Source organism: Pipistrellus kuhlii, unplaced genomic scaffold (genome assembly GCF_014108245.1).
Source record: "Pipistrellus kuhlii isolate mPipKuh1 unplaced genomic scaffold, mPipKuh1.p scaffold_m20_p_1, whole genome shotgun sequence".
NCBI classification, from domain to species: Eukaryota; Metazoa; Chordata; class Mammalia; order Chiroptera; family Vespertilionidae; genus Pipistrellus; species Pipistrellus kuhlii.
Window position 1 is genome coordinate 169,383,265 of NW_023425404.1, and position 18,978 is coordinate 169,402,242.

At 42.3% G+C, this 18,978-nt stretch overlaps 1 pseudogene; it reads right to left on the reverse strand.

Annotated features, from left to right (window-relative positions):
• Window positions 1-17,619: 17,619 nt before the first annotated feature.
• Window positions 17,620-18,743, reverse strand: LOC118706665 (annotated as a pseudogene).
• Window positions 18,744-18,978: the final 235 nt, after the last annotated feature.

Sequence of the window (18,978 nt, forward strand, 5' to 3'; positions counted from 1 at the left end):
TTGTCTTTTTATTGTATAATCTTCATTGTATAATCCAGGCTGACAAAGAAATATTCAAATGCCAAGAAACACAAAAGCAGTTCAGAATCATACTTGAGGAAGAGTTATGCGATTCCACTATCATTACTTAATTCATACAAAGTGCATTAAGTGGTTTTATATCTATCTTGTGATTTCTTTTATTTAGTAGATTTCTATGTATGTATCTAATGATGATGAGCCAGCAGGGTCCATGAGCTGAAGTATTATATATCTAACAATACAATCAAGTAACTGGAAAAAATAACAAAAGAGTAATTATGGCTATATATTCTCTGAGTGGTTTTGAATACAAATTTAAAATTTGGGGTAAATATCACAATTAATATCTATGAAGCCAAAAAAACTGGCTTGTAAGAAACATTTTAACTTAGACTATCAAATAGTAAAGTTAATTCATATAACAGCAAAGGAAACATGTTTTATACCTTTTTTCCAGAGTTGAGCACAATGCTTATAATCTTAATCAGAAGCTTGATAAAAGGATGCAGTACTATTTGAATCAGAAAAGTAGTTTTTGCTCTTAAGACTATTTACTAGCTTATGAGAGGTGTATTGATGATTTTAGCATATTCTTAGGTCCCACCTCTGCCTCATACTTTCCTACTAAAAAAACAAAGACAAAAACAAAAAACACATAAAAAAACACAATCTAAGAATTTTATATCTATGCCACGCTGATTCTTTTCAAATTATTTTTGCACACATTTTCTCATTTAACACATTTAATACTTTTCCAACCCATTGAACTAATATATCTCCAGTGACCAGAATGGCAGAACGACCAGAATGACTGGTGGCTATGATGTGCACTTAGGCAGCCACCCAGCCTGATCCGGACCCTGATTGGCTCAACCCTCTAGCTGGCCCGGCCCCTGATCAGCCCCCAACACCCTGATTGTGGGTGGGGCTGGTGGCCAACTGCCCATGGCCCCTCACCCCTGTTGGCCCGGCCTGATGGGTCCCCCCTGGGGTGGGCTAGATGGACCCCACCTGTGCACAGATTCATGCACTGGGCCTCTAGTTTTACTAAAAAAAAAAAAAAAAAAAAAAAAAAAAAAGGCACAAAGAAATGTAAGTATCTAGTTCAAGGACATACAACTGATAAGTGTATGTCCTTTATACAGAGCAGAAAAGGAAGGCACTTTGAGATTATATAGATTACTAAGAAAAAATATATATATTATTACACATTTGTTAGAAATCAAAACTGCAAAAGCAAGAGAATAGAAAAGAAATTTAATGCCAATATCAAAGAGAAACCCTTGTAGTATCTTGGAGTAGCTCCTCCCAAATATAATGATCTTTCTTTATCTTTCACTAAGCAAGTTGAAGCAATAAGAAGAGAATTTCTACATTCTCCCCCACCAAGTCTACCAGCCCCACACCTGTGCTCTCATGGTCTGCTTCCTCTAGTGCAAATGAAGATCATCTGTGTCCCCGCCACCAGTGCCTTCATCCTGTACCCCATCCAACTTGCTTTTACCTGTGCAAAGATTTGCCCTGCAATTAGCTTCTTATCAAGTGTTTCCCCCATGCCAGATCACATCCACCAACAAATAAACATACTATAATTTCTCCGACCCAGAACAAAAAGGCGAATAATGAGCAAACCTGTGCAGCTGCCCGCCACATCTTTCTTCCCTCCCAGCTGCCCCCTGGTAGTCAGTGTGCTCCCACAGCTGGAGTACCACTCAGCCAGAAGCCGGGCTCACTCCTAGTGAGCACAGCAGCTGTGGCAGGAGCCTCTCTCACCTCCGCGTCAGTGCTAGGGAGTGGCAAGCCAAGCCATAAGGAGCGAGCAGGTGGGCAGTTAGAAGTGAGAGGTCCCAGATTGCAATTGGGATGTCCAAATGAGCCTAAACTGGCAGTTGGACATCCCCCAAGGGGTCCTGGATTGCAAGAGGGCACAGGTCGGCTGAGGGACACACCCCAACCCCCCACAAGAATTTTGTGCATTGGGCCTCTGGTTCATTTACAAATTACATCAGATATGAATAGTTGAGAAACCTTTCTAATTGGCCAGTGTCTGTTGGATACCAGTTGACACCTTTTAATACTATGCCTACATCTCAACTTTCAAAGGGCCAATCTGAACTCTTGATTCCTTCCTCCTAGTACTTGGTTCTCTCAAGTATTTCTCCATTTTAATAAATGTCCATGTGTTTGCTGTTTCCTTTGCCTGGAATTCTCTTCCTTCAGATACCTGTATGGCTTGTCTCTTCATTTAAATCTCTGCTCAAGCATCAGCAGCGACCTCCTTCCTCAGCACCCTACTTAAACAGGAAACCCCCACCTCTATCCTATTGATCTCTCTTCCTTTACCTATTCTGTTTTTGTTTTTTGCATTGATTGCTTTTCTCATAAATGAGTTTTGAGATAGTAGAAGATGGAATGATGTGACATATAATATGGCAGATCTGGTCATTCGTTTGTTTATGTTTAGTAAAAATTAAGCCTCGGACAAGCAGGGGCATGTTTTAAATTTGGGGTCAGTACTTTTTTATACCTAGGGCCTAGAATTATGTTTTACCATGCAATAGATTTTCTGCCTTCTGGGGTAGACATAAATTAAATAAATGGATGGTGAAATTAATCATGTAACTGAATAATTTCTCCCTCCCTCTTTCCTTCCTTCCTTCCTTCCTTCCTTCCTTCCTTCCTTCCTTCCTTCCTTTCTTTTCTTGTGGACAACACTACAATTATCCTCCTCATGCATAATTATGGTTGTCTCTGTTTCCTTACAGAATTGTACAGTCATAGGAGAAAAATATTATTGAGGTTTTTGCTACATTTTGGAAAATTGACATTTATAAATACCAATTTATTCAGCCACTGTTATCCCTAGATTCCAGTAATTTCAAGAGTTAAAGATTTGGGCCCATGTCACATCTATATCAACAAAGGAAGAAAGAATGTGTGGTCCCTGTTGGGCCCCCATTGGCTCGGTGCTTAGTGTAAATGAGACCACACAGTCAAAGCTCATTGAGCTCTCCTGATTGACCTGCACGTCTGTTCAGGAGAAAATGTGCAGGCTTGGGAAGTACTTCAAGTAGGGAAGGAATTCTAGCAATTTCACTCATGAGCTATATCACTGTGATCAAGAAATTAAACTTCTTGATCTCCTCATCTTTCTCATGGGGATGCCACTACCTACTTCACAGGTCTGTGGTAAGGGTTAGCTGAAATAATGTATGTAAAGCACCTGACAAGAAGCTTGTCCTCAATCAATGCCAGTCCACCACCAATAACCCCACCAGATTCCCCTTCTCCAGGTTCCCCATCCCCCAGTCCTTCATCTCTCTCTCTCTCTCTCTCTCTCTCTCTCTCTCTCTCTCTCTCTCTCTCTCTCTCTCTCCCGCTCTCTCTCTCTCTCTCTCTCACACACACACACACACACACACACACACACACACACACAAAATGCACCAATTGGTTCTCTAACAGTTTAGGATTCAGAGTTTAGGTGAATCATTTATAGTTGTTTTGTTTGATTTAATGTCTAAAGTCTCTGGTTGCAGGTGAACAGTTTTTAAAAACCAGGAAGAGTTCTTTCTGTGGTATTATTGCCAGCTCCTCTCTGGCTGACTGTGATTGCACTAGCCCTCCGAGCGATAACCAAGCTGTTTGGGCCAACAGCCTCGCAAATGAAACTTCCCTCTGGTTTAAAAAGAGCCTCCCTTGGAAAAATGCCTACCTGACTGGTTTTCTGTGTTGAATATCTCTTGACAACAGCAGAATCAGTGCCAGGAAGGTTTTATCCATTTACAAAGTCATCACTGCAGTGTGTGTTCTGTTCCTTTCCATCTGCAGCCATTTAACCTAAGCATTCAAGATAAACTCATGACCAACACCATTTGAACTCATGGGTTATTTGGGGAGGGGAGGGGAATTTTATTCAGAATTAGATTATCCATTTGACAAGTGTTTCTTCAGCACTTACTGCAGCTCAGGTACTGAGAGAGGTGCTGCAGACCAGAGGTGAATAAGAAGAACATAGTCCTGTCCTCAAGAAGCTTATAGACACAGACAATGCACAATAGATGGTGAACAAAATTATGATAAATATTGTGTAATGTAAAATTATGATAAGATCCACTTAGGAGGAGAGGTGGTACCTTGAGTGTTATCAGGGCACCCAATCTAGGGAGGTGGGTAAAATTTAAACTAGGCCCGAAATGATGACTAGTTAAAAAAAAAAAAAAGAATAAATAAATTGCAGGAGATTTTATTTTCCTAAAATGGTCAGGATGGTATATCTATGCCAAATGCTCTTCCAGAACCTGTCACTTCTCCATCAGGCAGAGGAGACCTTATCCCCTCCCTTTGCCCGTGGGCAGGGATTTGTGACCACCTTCAACAATCCAGCACTTTAAGACACATGCTGTGTAACCTCTGACATAGATCATCAAAGGCAATGCAGCTCCAATTACACTTCTCTTGGGACCTGGCCTTGGGAGATAGACAGGGGAGAGGCCCCCACACATGGAGGAGGCCCCCATGGAGAACTGAGGGCCCCAGGCCTCGGCCCTGGCAGAGTGGACAGCAGCAGGTTGCCAGCGTGTGAGGGAAATATCTCTGAAGGGAGGGGTGTGATTTGCTGGAGGGAGGAGGCTGGCATTCTCTTGAGTATTATCTATTTTTTCTGAGAAGTTTAAAGCTAGGTTATTAGCCCAGAGCTAGGGGTTGGGGAGTGGGGGAAGGGTTGGAGGAATGGGGAGGTAAGGTATTTGTGGAGCTGGGGAGAGTAAGCTGATTAAAAAGACACAATAAGATTACTGGGCAGCATTGAGATTATTGAACATTATCAAAGTGAACATATTTGAAGTGATACCAATCTGTGAGATTTTCTCCCGAGTCCCTCTGCAGCTAGGAAGCAGGCACAGAGAAGGCAGGTGGTGGGGGCTGGGTTTTTCCAGAATTGTGAGACAGGAAGGACAGAGGGGTGACGAAGGAGTTGGCCATATTTGCAAGAGAAGAGCTGGGAAGATGGATTAAGGGGAAATCAGGGGAAGTCTGATGGGATGGGAGGAGGGTTGAGGGATTGGAGATGCAGCTGGGGTCAAAGAACAGCTTCAATGCACGATGCACGAGGCTAAAGACGGCTGTAGAAAGACAGGAGGTTGTGGCAGGAGAGTGGGATTTGAAAGAAGAGAATGTGGCAGGAGAGAATCCAAGGGGGGAGGACTCGCTGCACTATCCACTAGCTCAGGTTTGCCGCCTCATTTCAGTCTTGATCCATACATTTCCGGTGATTCTAAAGGTTGGCATGTAGAAAACATGGAGCCGTGGAGAGCACCCTTCAGAGTCAGCAGCCCTGAGCTGGGCGTAGGGCCCACTGCCCGCCGCTGTGTGCCCTAGACGAGCTTCTTCACTTACATTTTCAGCCTCCGATTCCTTTTCTCCCCCTGAGTATTAAAACAAAGCCATCAAAATAAAATAAAGTTGTATATATAGATAGAGGTATAGTGATATATTTTGTTACATATTGGTGTACATTCAGATATATATCTGAAATATATATAGTTATATATCACATATATTTGGTATATATTAAATGGTTATATAAAATTGATATACTCTTTATATAGATATATTTATAGTATATTGACATATCTATTTATATCTATATCTATTGATATTTATATATATCCACTTATATATCAATATATACCAATTTGTATATATCCATCTTATAAATACTAAACAAAAATAAATACCAGATATAACTAATACCTATATACAAATACATATTAATTTTTATATATTACAGACAGAAAGATCTCAGCGCATAGCAGACACTCCACAAATGTTAGGCCATCATACTCTCATCACCTGCCTTTTCACACTTAAGAAAATAAGAACCAGCTGATTCCGTTATAATCCACCCATGCCCACGCCTTAAGAATTGGCACTTTCAGTCGCTGGGAAGCCCTCTCAGCCCCTCGGGGACAGAACCAGTAGTGTGAGGCTTTCCCAAGCAGATGCCCACAAACGTTTCATTCATGGAGCGCCTGAGCCCTGGGCTGGGGCAGCAGAGCAGCTTGGGAATAACCAGGTCTTTCATGCACTTGAACACTGAATAGGATTTCTGTTTGTTTTCCCTCCCTCTGGGAGGGCTGCTTTTGACGTTGCAGCAATAAAACTTTTTTTAAAAGATAGTTTTCAATTTAGAAAATATCGCGGTTCCCAGGTTTTACCCATGGATACAAAACTGGCCTCTGTAATTTACAAAAGACACCACTCGTGGGGCATGTGGGCGGGGCAGCAAGGAGACCCGGTTTTCTGGTATCCGCACCTCCATTTCTGATACTCATTCCCCTCAGCCCCCCTATTTCAAATATCCTGTCAGGCCATGTATCAGGGTATGTGTCCTGGTTTGGAGCTTTGAAATTCTGATTACCAGTTAGAGACAGAAGAGAAAGTAGGACATCCTTTTCTTCTCAAACTTAAAAGAAAATTATTTATAACAAAAACAACATCGTAGCAAGCAACAGGACCAGAAACGTTACTGAAAGAAAAATTCACCCCTGAACCAAACATACCAGGAAATCAAAATGCTTTCTTGTTTGATGTGCCCTTCGCCATTCCTAATTTGTGAAATATTTGTGATCATAACATAAAAAAAAAAACAAAAAACCAGCAGGCAATGCCAAGGCTGTGTGAGCTCCCAGACTTGCACTCTCCCACCCTCTTGCCCAGCTCTTCTACTCAAATATATGGAAGCAAACCATGGGACGCCTTCTCCTCTGCCGGGCCCACCTGCAGGTGGCCCAAATGAAGCCCCAACTCTCAATCAATCAATGTTTCAAAGCAGCACCTATTGCGTGTTCGATGCTCTTCTAGACACAAAGGGGGGTGGGAAGGAGGGGTGTAGGAAAGAAATAGAAGGCCTGGCCCTAACTCCCAAAGGGGCATTGCCATGGCAACAGGAAGGAGGGTAGCAGAGGGGGTGGAAATAGGGCACAATTACAGTGAGAGGCCAGGGCCCAACTGGGGTCCTTGCCCCGTTAGTTGAGCGCAGGATGCAGCTGCCTTCTTTGTCCTCCGTGAATGAAGCCACTGATTGTGGTTTCTGGGGCCGTTTCCCAAAAGTGTGTCATGAGAAAGAGGCAAGATGTTAATATGCTAAGCAGAGAAGAACAATTCCACAGCCAGATGAGTTGGGACATGGAGGTTACAAAAAAACAAACAGGTTTCTGTGGGAGATCTCAGAGCATTTTCTTTAAGGGATGGTGTGGGATCCAACAAGAGTGCTAAGCTAGCTGCATTTTCCAAACTTGCGTGGTCACAGAGAAGAGCATCTTGAGGAACAAGCATCTAAGAAGCGCACTTTGAAAAATGCAGCTCCAGTCTATTCACGCTCCTGCCTACCCAGAGACCATACACCAGATTCTCCCAGATATTTCTGGGTCTGAGAAAGCTACTCCCTTGCCTTCCTTCCCATGCCTAGAAAAGAAGGAAAATGGATGGTAGACTGACATACTAGTGGATAAACAAGCTTTGTGCATAGAGGCAAGAGGAGAGTGAGAAGGAAAAGAATACAGCAAGTGATATCATGTGCAGAGCACCTTCTCTGCTTCCTTCACTATACCTGGGTTACTGAGTCACAGCTACTGTGGTAACCAAGGCGATGGCAGCCCAAACAGAAGGTTCCACAATGCAGATCCCTGGCCACCCAGCCTTTTCCCAGTCCCTTCTCTTTCTGAATATTCTCTTCACAGTGTAGCCTGGTGAATGACATCCTGGGAGGTCCTGCAGTTCAACCTTCTATAACTACTTAGGCTATTCCAGCTCCCTCCTTCTTCCTCTAATGCTCCTCCTCCTAAAACTCCTTGGGTCACTCCATTCTTCTACCCTCTAGTCTAACAGTTCCCAACTTTGGCTGCACATTAGAATCATCTGAAATTATGTATATATAACCACTCCATCAGGACTTCATTGGACCACCTTTTGCCTTCAATACTGCGGCGATTCTTCTTGGCATTGACTCCATGAGAGGTTGGAAGGTGATGTGAGGAACCTGACGCCATGCCTGATGAATAGCATGTCCAGTTCTGTGAGATTTGACGGTTATGGAACCAGCTGCCTGATGGCTCTTTTAACTTCATCCCACAAATGCTCAATGGGATTGAGATCTGGTAATTGTGGGGGCCACCTAAGCAAGGTAAAGTCTCCCTCATGTTCTTGAAACCACTCCTGCACAGTACGAGCATCGTGGCATGGCACATTGTCTTGTTGGAAGAAGCCATCTCCATTGGGATACGCCATCAACATGATAGGATGAACTGGATCAGCAACGATACTTGGGTATGTTGTGCTGTTCAGACATTGTTCCATACGAATTAAGGGGCCCAAATCATGCCGGGAAAACATTCTCCAAACCATAACACTACCCCCATCAGCTTGAAGGGTTGTACTCATGCATGTGGGGTGCATGCTTTCAGGCTGTTTCCACGAAATTCTCACTCTGCCATCTGCATGATGCAACTAGAAACATGATTCATTGAACCACATGATTTTTTCCAATGCTCAGCTGTCCAATCCTTGTGTTCCTTTGTGAATTGGAGACTTTTTATCTTGGTAACTGCAGACAACAAAGGTGTTCTAACAGACCTTTGCTTCCATATCCCATATGATGCAGTGTACGGCTAATTTGCCTACAAATGTCAGGTGGTCATAATAATCTGGCCACTTAGTGTGTGTGTATGTATATATATATATATATATATATATATATATATACACACACACACACACACACACACAGTGTGTGTGTGTGTGTGTGTGTGTGTGTGTGTGTGTGTGTAAATGCCCACTCCTCAGCTCAGACAAATGAAATCAGAATGTCTGGGAGGTGAAATTCAGGCATCAGTCATTTTAACAGCTCCATGATGATTCCACTTTGCACACAATGTTAAGAACCACTGACATAGTTCGAGGACAGAATCCTCTCTTTTAGCACGCCTGGTCTGTGTGGAAGCAGGTTCTTTTCCATCTGAAGCCCAGCCCATCCTTTTTATGAGCTTAAAGTGTTCTCCCTAGGTTACTAAAATTCTAATTTACTGGTGTCTCTCAATTAGGGCCAAAGAATTTTCTGGAACCATCGTGTTCTCTGCTCTGGGGATTGAGCTTCACTTCAGTTCCTCTGAGTAGCTCTACAGTCCAATCAATACATCAGGGAGCACAGTTAGGCAGGCAAAGCAAAGCTCCCGCTTCCAAAAGACTAATCATTGCCTCTCAGTGATTCTCACCAATTCCCAAGTTCTATTACCAAGCCCAATCTCACCATCTTGGTGCCATTAATCCACATTCCTGCTAGGAGTGACTCCCCCAGACACTCATCTCCCACCATTTGTCTTCTCAGAGAAGCCTAAGTGCAGAACATTAGCTCCCCTGCAAGGTTTTAGTCTATACTTAAAAGGCTGCAGTAAGCTGCCCCCTGGAATCTTGGGAAATGAACAGAAGATGTCACCTTAGCTAAAATTGAAAGTAATAGAATCAATATAAAACAGATGAGGTAGCTCTTCTCTTGTCATCTAAATAAACTACATTAAGAAATGGGTTTGTAAAGAAAAGAAAAAAGAAATGAGTTTGTAAGGCTGGTAAATCCAAATTGATATAAACCCAACTAAAAGATTAGATGATTAAAGTGTAACTTTAGAACTGGGATGGAATTAATGCAAAAACAAACAAAAAAAATCTAAAACAATATTCTTTAAGTGGGGAGGACAAGACAATTTGAGGTATAAGAAAAAAATCTTAACATTTCAATTTAGATTCAATTTAATTTAAATAAATAAATCTTAATTTTAATGTACAAATTGATAATAGTTCATGTATATAATTTATAAATAGATATATGTGGGGTTAAGACTCAAAAGTTTTAATCGTAGAGGTACATAATTTTAAAAAGTTTGGCTATTACTATTCTAAGTAATTACAGGGTGGAATGAGAGTAGGTTTACTATTGTGAGTACATGAAACCCAGAGTTTATTGTATTATTATTTATTAATTACTGTATTATTTTCCATACAAACAACTGTAAACCTATTTTTCTCCCACCCTGTATAATGAAAATTTCAGTGTATATAGAAAGCCAGTGATCAACCTGAAATGAAGAAGAAATGGTTAAAACAGAAAGAGTTGTTTAGTGTTTATCCAATTGAATAAACAGGTGTTCTGACCGGAAGAAACTTATCCAACACATATCAAAGTGTGTTCAGCTATTATGGCTTAAATGTGAATTCCTTAAAGCTGTCTAGCACCCCCATGCCTTCAGAAGGCCTGACGAGGCAACCTTCTGATGTAGATTCTCCTACATGATATCATGTCTAAACCAACCAACTTCTGACTCCAGGTCTGTTTAGACATTGTAAAATCATAAAATAACTTCCTGACTTCTCAGGCAGTTTGGTGGTCTTAGTTAGGAATTCTAATCGGTTGTGTTAAATGTGAGTCAGGTCTCCTGAGCCTGATCACCTTTGGGAGAATATGAGACGTCTCTGAAAAGTTCTGTCCCAGACACCATCTTGACCCACCACTAAAGGACCTCTCCAAGCCACTGGCCTCTCTCTCCGGCATCGCCTCAACACATCTAGAACTTAACTTGTCTGAATCACTGCATGACCAGGTCTGCTTAGTCTACCTATGTTTTCAGGGAAAGGAAGTAGGTCTCATTGTCAGGTGCCTAGTAGAATTCCACACACTATAAACACACAAATGGAAATATATGAGTAAACAGTTAAAATGACCTTCCCCTGACAAATGGATAAACAAGATGTGGCATGAAAATACAATGGAATATTATTCGATCATAAAAAGAAATGAAATTCTAATACATGCCACAACAAGGATGAACTTTGAAAACATTATGACAAGTGAGAAAAGCCAGTCACAAAAGACCACATATGATAAGATTCCATAAATATAAAATATCCAGAACAGGGAAATCAATAGAGAGAGAAAGGGGATCAGTGGTATGAGGATCCAGGGATGAGGAAGAAAGGTTTTGGGAGGAAGAGGGATGATAGCTGAAGCATATGGGGTTCCTTTTTTGGGTGATAAAAAAGTTCTAAAATTAACTGTGGTGATGGCTGCACAAAACTGTGAATATACTGATAACCACTGAATTGTATACTTGAAATGGGTGAGTTCTATGGTATAGCTCAGCTCTTTTTAAATAATATCTCAGCTCTTTTTTAAAAAAGAATTTATCATATGAGGAGTTTGTGAACAATTCCTGAGTCTCCTCATTGGGATCCACACACACACACACACACACCCATGCTTTTACCCGCCCCCCTCTCCCCACCACACACACACTGGTCACTGTTTTGCTTCCTTTAATTACTCTCCATGTACAAAGGAGAAAAATCTGAAAGCTCATGAGACTCAGAGTTCTCATAGATGTCCACAGAAGCTATCTGCTGAAGCTGACAACCCATACCTCCACTTGTGATAGAGAAAGGAGTTTGAGCAGAGGAGTCCTGATCCCTACCTCACACCTCTCTGTAGTTCCTATAACCTCAATACAACAAATATTTTACAATCAGGAGAAAGTCAGAAAAATTAAGTTATCTATCCAATGTGCATAAGAAGATTTATAATTATAGAATTTCAGAACCTGGAATATCTCACACAATTTAAAGATTTAATTTTTATTGTATAGATAATGGATATTTGATGAGCTCCCTTCCCACAGATTAGGGGCTAGAAACTTTCTTTGTCCTCTCACCCCCAAAACTGCCTTTAGAGTGTTCATTGACCACTGTCCCCCATGCTCCTTTGCTTTGTCTTGCTCTCTTCTCTCCTTTCCTCCAAATTCCTCCACTTAGGAAAGTCTGCAATAGCCCTCCTGTGTGGAGGAAATTGAATTTGTTATAGCCTACATTCTTCTTTAGTTTATTTAAAAATATATATATATGCTCAGTCCTCCAAGCACTGGTACTGAATATTTAAAGAAAAGCTTTTGGAATTTGGAAAGATGTGAATTTTGTGTGTGTGGGGGGGGGGGGGGGGGTGTTTGTTTGTTTTTTTTTTTTTTTTTTTTTTCTCTTGCGTGCCTGGCTCTTAGGGTTCAATGGGTGGTTTTCGCAACAACTATTGCTGAAACAAGTATTGAGAGGCCATTTGGGCTGTCAAACGCTCAACTCGGACTCCTTACTTCTCTTTACATTCCAACTATAAAAATCCAGATTCTTCCTGAGGGAGCTAGCTGTGTGTCTGGTTGAATATTTGAAATAATATAACCCCACCACACACAAAAAAGCATAGTACCATTTACATATCTAAAAACTAGCTGATAGCTAGAGCTTTCTATTTAAATGTTCTATGGATTCTTTAACTTTAACTGAAGCAGCTCTGGCTCTTCAGCTCTCTCCCATGGCAGTGGACTCCACCATCACCAATCATTCTTCCCATAAGCACCGCCTCCTCCTCTCTCCTTCCCCTTTCCATTAACTCCATGTGGTTGGCAGTGGTCTTCTAAAACCATCTCTCAATACGTTGCCATTGGTAGAAGAAAATGGTCACATTTCCTGGGTTCTGCCTCATAGACTATATCAAGCCTATAATTTTTTTTTATTAAATAATTATCTGTGTACATATTTTAACATTGCCCCCCCCTCCCATACATACCCTCTCTCCCCAGAGTTTTATGTCCATTGGTTGTACTTATATGCATGTATACAAGTCCTTCAGTTGATCTATTATCTCCCCTAGATCTCCCTTCCCTACCTGCTGTAATTTGACAGTCTGCTTGTTGCTTTACTGTCTCTATATCATCTTTTGGTTCATCAGTTTATAATGTTCTTTATTATCCATAAATGAGTGAGGTCATGTGGTGTTTCTCTTTCATTGATTGGCTTATTTCACTCAGCATGATGTTCTCCAATTCCATCCAGGTTGCTGCAAATGATGAGAATTCCTTCTTTTTTATGGCAGCATAGTATTCCATTGTGTAGATGTACCATGGTTTTTGGATCCAATCATCTGCTGACAGGCACCTAGGCTGTTTCCAAATTCTGGCTATTGTAGATTGTGCTGCTATTAACATAGGGGTGCATATATCCTTTCTGATTGGTGTTTCTAGCTTCTTGGGATATATTTCTAGGAGTGGGATTACTGGGTCAAATGGGAGTTCCATTTTCAGTTTTTTGAGGAAACTCCACACTGTTCTCCACAGTGGTTGCACTAGTCTGCATTCCCACCAGCAGTGCAAGAGGGTTCCTTTTTCTCCGCAACCTCGCCAACACTTGTCGTTTGTTGATTTGTTGATGTTGGCCATTCTGACAGGTGTGAGATGGTACTGCATTGTTGTTTTGATTTGCATCTCTTGGATAATTAGTGACTTTGAGCATGTTTTCATGTGCCTTTTGGCCTTCCTTCTGTCTTCTTTTGAAAATATTCTATTTAGGTCCATTACCCATTTTTTAATTGGATCATTCATCTTCCTTTTATTTAGTTGTATAAGCTGTCTGTAGATGTTGGAGGTAAAACCTTTATCAGTGGTAACATTTGCAAATATGTTCTCCCACACAGTGGGCTTTCTTGTTGTTTTGTTGATGGTTTCTTTTCTGTAAAAAAGCTTTTTATTTTGATGTAGTCCCATTTGTTTATTTTCTCTTTAGCTTCCATTGCCCTAGGGGCAGTATCAGTGAAATTCTTTGGCATATGTCTGAGATTTTGCTGCCTGTGGATGCTTCTATAGTATTTTTATGGTTTCCCGCCTGATGGTTAAGTCCTGTATCCATTTTGAGTTTATTTTTGCGTATGGTGATCTAGTTTCATTCTTTTGCATGTATCTGTCCAATTTTCCCAACACCATTTATTGTATATTCGTGCCTCCTTTATCAAATATTAATTGAGCATAGTGATTTGGGTTGATATCTGGGTTCTCAATTCAATTCCATTGATCTATATGTCTGTCTTGTGCCAGTACCAGGCTGTTTTGAGAACAGTGGCTTTGTAATACAGTTTGAAGTCTGGTATTGAGATCCCTCCTACTTTAGTCTTCTTTCTCAGGATTGTTGTGGCTATTCGGGGTCTTTTATTGTTCCAAATGAACTTTTGGAGAGTTCTTTCTAAGTCAGTGAAATATGCCGTTGGTATTGGGGAGTGCATTGAACCTATAGATTGTCAAGCCTATAAATTATTTGAAATCACTTGTTTTCATCTTGAAGATTCATGCATATGATCCATTATCCTCCAAAACTGAGCACTACTTCTTTAAAAATACAAATAAGTTTTAAATTACATGTCAAAAGCACTTAGCTTATTCTCCCAATCTCTGAATAAAATTGACCCTCGGGTATAAAGCACTTTTTTAATTCTGAGACTTCTAATAAACCTTAACACATTGCTGAGGGCCTTTAGTGATAGGCCCAACTTTCAAAAATGTGGGTAGGTAATTTGCCAATACCAAATCCGTGTTGTCACCAGGTATTTCAAGCCACAGCACTGACCAGAGCAGGGAGTTGAAACAATACCTGTGAAATAAATTAATTTGGAAGAGAAAATAAAGAATCAACCAGCCAATTTAAGCATGGTTGAATACCCATTCAAAAAATGTTAAGACCTATTTAAAATAGTTTTTCTCATTGTTCAGAAAAAACACCAGCATTTCAGCATTTACTGTAGTCACATATAATATTGATATTAGTATTTTTGCAGCATATAATGAGGATGATATTTGGGCAATGGTAAACCACCATTATTAATTCTTGGTTGTCTGCATTTCCAAATTGTCTTTGAATATCCAGAGCAGGAGTCATTTCATATGTGGAGGTTTCAGATCATAGGTTTTCTCAGAACTGCAGAGAAGACAGTACTTTTCAAGCAAAGGGGAGGAAAAGCCTGCTTTCTCCTAAGGAATAAGTATAGAGAGGAGAATGAGAAAGGCTTGAGAAGGACGAGAGATTAAAGGTGCTTCCCTTCCCCATTTTAGGGCCTGGAGAGAGGTCCTGAGGGCAAAGCTAAAAGGATGGAGTGGGTAGAGGTTCTAAGATCAAAGGTGTTAAATAAGAGCCAGAGGCTCCGCCATGGGTCTCAGTCTCTGAAGCTACCTCATCCTTCTTGCCCACGCTCCAAAGCTACCCTTAATGGCTGTAGATAGGATCCAAAGAATTCCACAGGGATTTGAAGACCAGAGTTTCTTTTCACTGCTGAGTCAGGTGAGCACTCCTCTCCTCCATTCACAAGGGTCTTTGTGAAGAACAGATGAGAGCAGGGGAAAGCCTGAACAATGATCCCAAAGATGCTGAGGGGCATTCTGGGCACGTGGCCTTCAGTTTTAAAACTTTGAAAAGTCCTGGCTAACCAAGATATTATAGCTGACATCTAACCTGAAGAGATGACAGTTTAAGTCATTAAAGTGAAGTAGGGTTTAAATTAAGTAGCACTACATACACGCACACACACACACACACACACACACACACACACACCTCCACACTGCTCACCTCAGAAAGACCCCATTAGTACCGAGGAATACCCATTCCCTTTGCTCACAAGTTGCAGTGCCAGTAAATCTTCAGTCCTACTTGATCATTTTTATAAGAACTTTTGCCTAGATTTCATGGCTTCATGCTCCAACCATTCCTGTCATATTGACAGGAGAGCTTATGGAGACCATATAAATGATGAGGCTAAGAGGCTGGCCAAAAAGCACATGACTAATGAGTGTATTGCAAGACCAGCCTTGGAACCAGATTTTTTTTTACTCCCAGTGTTCAGCATATGACTATTCTTCTGAATCTAAGAATTTGCTACCTATCCTTACCTTTTCTCCCCCTTAATTTCACTAATAAATTAAATGTTAAGAGTCATCAGTGTCAATTCCTATGCACTGAGTGTCCCTTGGCTGCATGGTCATGTTAAACCACAGGCAGGCATGGTCACAGCTGAACAACAGTGCCTGCATGGGTATCACCTATCTTCCTTTTGTGGATGACAATAGAAAAGCCAGAACAAAGAGCAGGTTGGGCCAGAGCACTAGCTCTGTATGATGCTTCCCTCTTGTGGCCAACTTGCTGCTTTGGACAGGAAGTAAAGAATTCTCAAAGGTCTTCCTTGCGTAGGGGTTACTCATCTACTCAGGTAAAAAGCCTGGGCCTGGGTCTGAATGGACTCCCCAAGATCCCTAGCCAAAGATTTCACATGAAATTCTTACCTTGTGGATAAGTGAGGTGGAGGTTTGCCCTCAAGAAATCTGGATGTCCAAAGATTAAGGACGACAAAATGAATCTCTGACTTCCAAACTGCAGCTGGGAACATTATCATTGGTCATGAGCTCTCTAAGACACTGCATTTGCTTGGCTGCCAACAAGTGCTCAGTCTTGAGGATGCCAGTAGGTGGTTTGCAATAGCTGGGGTCAAAGGATGGCTGGTGGAAAGGAGAGTTAAGTGGTAGTTAACCACCTCATCATTGCCATCAGAGCTGCTCTGAAGCTCTCCTTGGTGTTCTTATTCTTTCATTATATACAGTCCTTCAATTTCATATAAACTTGAATCAAAGCACTTTTAGAAATTGCTTTTGTTATTTATCTGAGCAAGCAAAGAGAGCTTTACGAGTAGTCCCCCAGGAGCCTCTGCCAGCTCCCTTGCCATCTCGAAGTCCCTCTTATCCATTATCCTCTGGCCTTCATAGGCTACAAGCTCAGGACCACAACCTCACTCATTCATGTTGACCCAATTTTGGAGCCATGGGGATGGTGAATAGGAGGCAGGTTTCACTTGGTATATGAAGCCTTGTTCAATCCAAGTTTCAATAAGAGCAGAACCAGACTAAGGTGGCAGAGAGTCTGAGGGTAGAAAAATAGGCAGGAAAAAAATGGTGGAGGGAGAGGCAGAGGAACTGGCAGCAGACAAATTCCTGGATCGCATTTCCACAATCAGAAGCTCCAAGAAGGCAGCATTATGCTAACTATTGGGTTAAAAATGTTCAAGTGAAGTTGTCTCACACTAGGTTTATATATATTAGTCCAGTATAAGGCTAGGGGTGGGAGTGCAGAGGAGGGTTAGAAGTGAGATGACAAAAAACATTCTTCCTTGTGTCCTTGATAGAAAACTCACTTTCCATTCTTCTCCTCATCTTTTCAACACAAGGTCAGATCCCTCTTGTGCATACATTTGAAATGCCCTATTTTTTTTTTTAATTTATTTATTTATTTATTATTATTTTTTTTTTTTCTTATAGCCTTGATCAAAACTCTTATGAAGTAAGTTTTGGGGTACTTATTTTACTAAGTCCTCACCATTGAACTGCAAATGAAGACAGGGATGTGAACAAATGTTTTAAGTTAATGAGTGAATAAATGAAGGACTGAGTATATGCATATATGCTGAGCTCTGTGCCAGGCAGAGGGGATACAGAAAGGAAAAAGACAGAGGGGGTCTTCCTTCAAGGAACTTACAAATGAACAAATAATTTGAAGACTGATGAACACTTCAAAGGACAAATACAGTGAGCTTTGGGCTCTGACATGAATCTGGCGTGCTTTGGGGTGCATGGATCTGATGATACCTCAACGAATGCTGCTGTGCAGCCTGGTTTCCTGCTGCTGAGGGTCAGGAGAGTTGGGGGAGGGGGGAGCATAAGGGTCAGGAGGGATGGGAGGACTGAGGGTCAGGAAGGATAGAGGGTGGCCACATTCAGAAAAGTGGGGTGCTAGGCCCATGGTTGGCTGGCACCTGCTCTTGCTGCCCAATAACAGTAGCCACGGGAAGGCCACTTGCTAAGACACACAGGCCCAGGTGGTTGCCAAAACAGTTTTGCTGCAAGAGGCTCACGCCTGGGATCCAGGTTCAAGGCCAAACTGAAGGTCAGGCAGGTGCCTCGCCCCCTCCAACACCTCCGAGGCATCTTAGTGGAAGTCAGTCTCAGCAGAAATGCAAAGCGTGTCTCAGAACTTGTGAATCCCAGGAGCTGTCTCCTCATGGCCCTGCTTGCCCCTCACCCCAGTGACCCTGGGTGGCTTTCCCCGGAGAACCCAGTGTGCTCTCTGCAACCCCCAGCCCTGTGGTCTGAGAACCCCCTCACTGAAGCTTTAACACAGTTAATGTACAAGTAGAACCCAAAGGCTGCTGAGGACCGGCACAGAGCTGGCTCTAACCCGGGGCGTCTCAGGTTAGACAAGAGCTGTTTGGTGTCTGCAGGAGTCAGTCATGGAGTGTTTCTGGTTTCTTTGGCCCAAAAATACTTCTGAGGGCCTCAAATTATCTTTTCAAAAGGCCTCTGCGGACTACGGTCACATGACTGCACAGCACGAATCCTGCTTCTGGGCTGTTTTGTAGAAGGCTTTAGAGTGAATTCCCAGCGCTTCGGACACCAGGTCATCTATCTTCTCGCCTCCTCCTAACAGGGACTCCCCGTGTTGTGCCAAATGATCTTGGTCTCATCAAGGTCAGCCTGCACTTTACTCCTGGGGCCAGCTTCTCGGGGATTCTGGTGGGTACTAAGCCAGCCATCCGGGGCTGTGTCGTGGATGGTAGAAGGGCATCTGAATGGTCCGTCGATCCTGTCCACCTGCTTGGAGAAATCGTCCAGCACCTTCTCCGGCAGGCGAAAGCCTTCTGGCATGGGTGCTCGCTGTCAGCAATGACCACTCAGGCAAGACTGTTGTTTCTTGATGGAAGCTCTGCTGCCTTTGGCTGAGAGCTCCACAGTCAGCTGGCTGGGGAAGGTCATGAATTCCAGAACTGGTCCTCTGGAAGAAGCTGCAGGAGGACACGCCATAGGCAGCGCTGAGCAGCACCCTCTTGGGGTCACCTCTGTAGTGGGTGCTCAGGCTGAACAGCGTTATGGCACCACCAGGGCCGCCTGCCCCTGAAGACCGAGGGCTGCTGACTGGTCTGATGCTGTTTGCTTTTCTATCTTCCTCTATCTTCTCCCTGGAACTTGGGTCTGACAGCGTGGACTCCAGTGGCCATCCCAGACC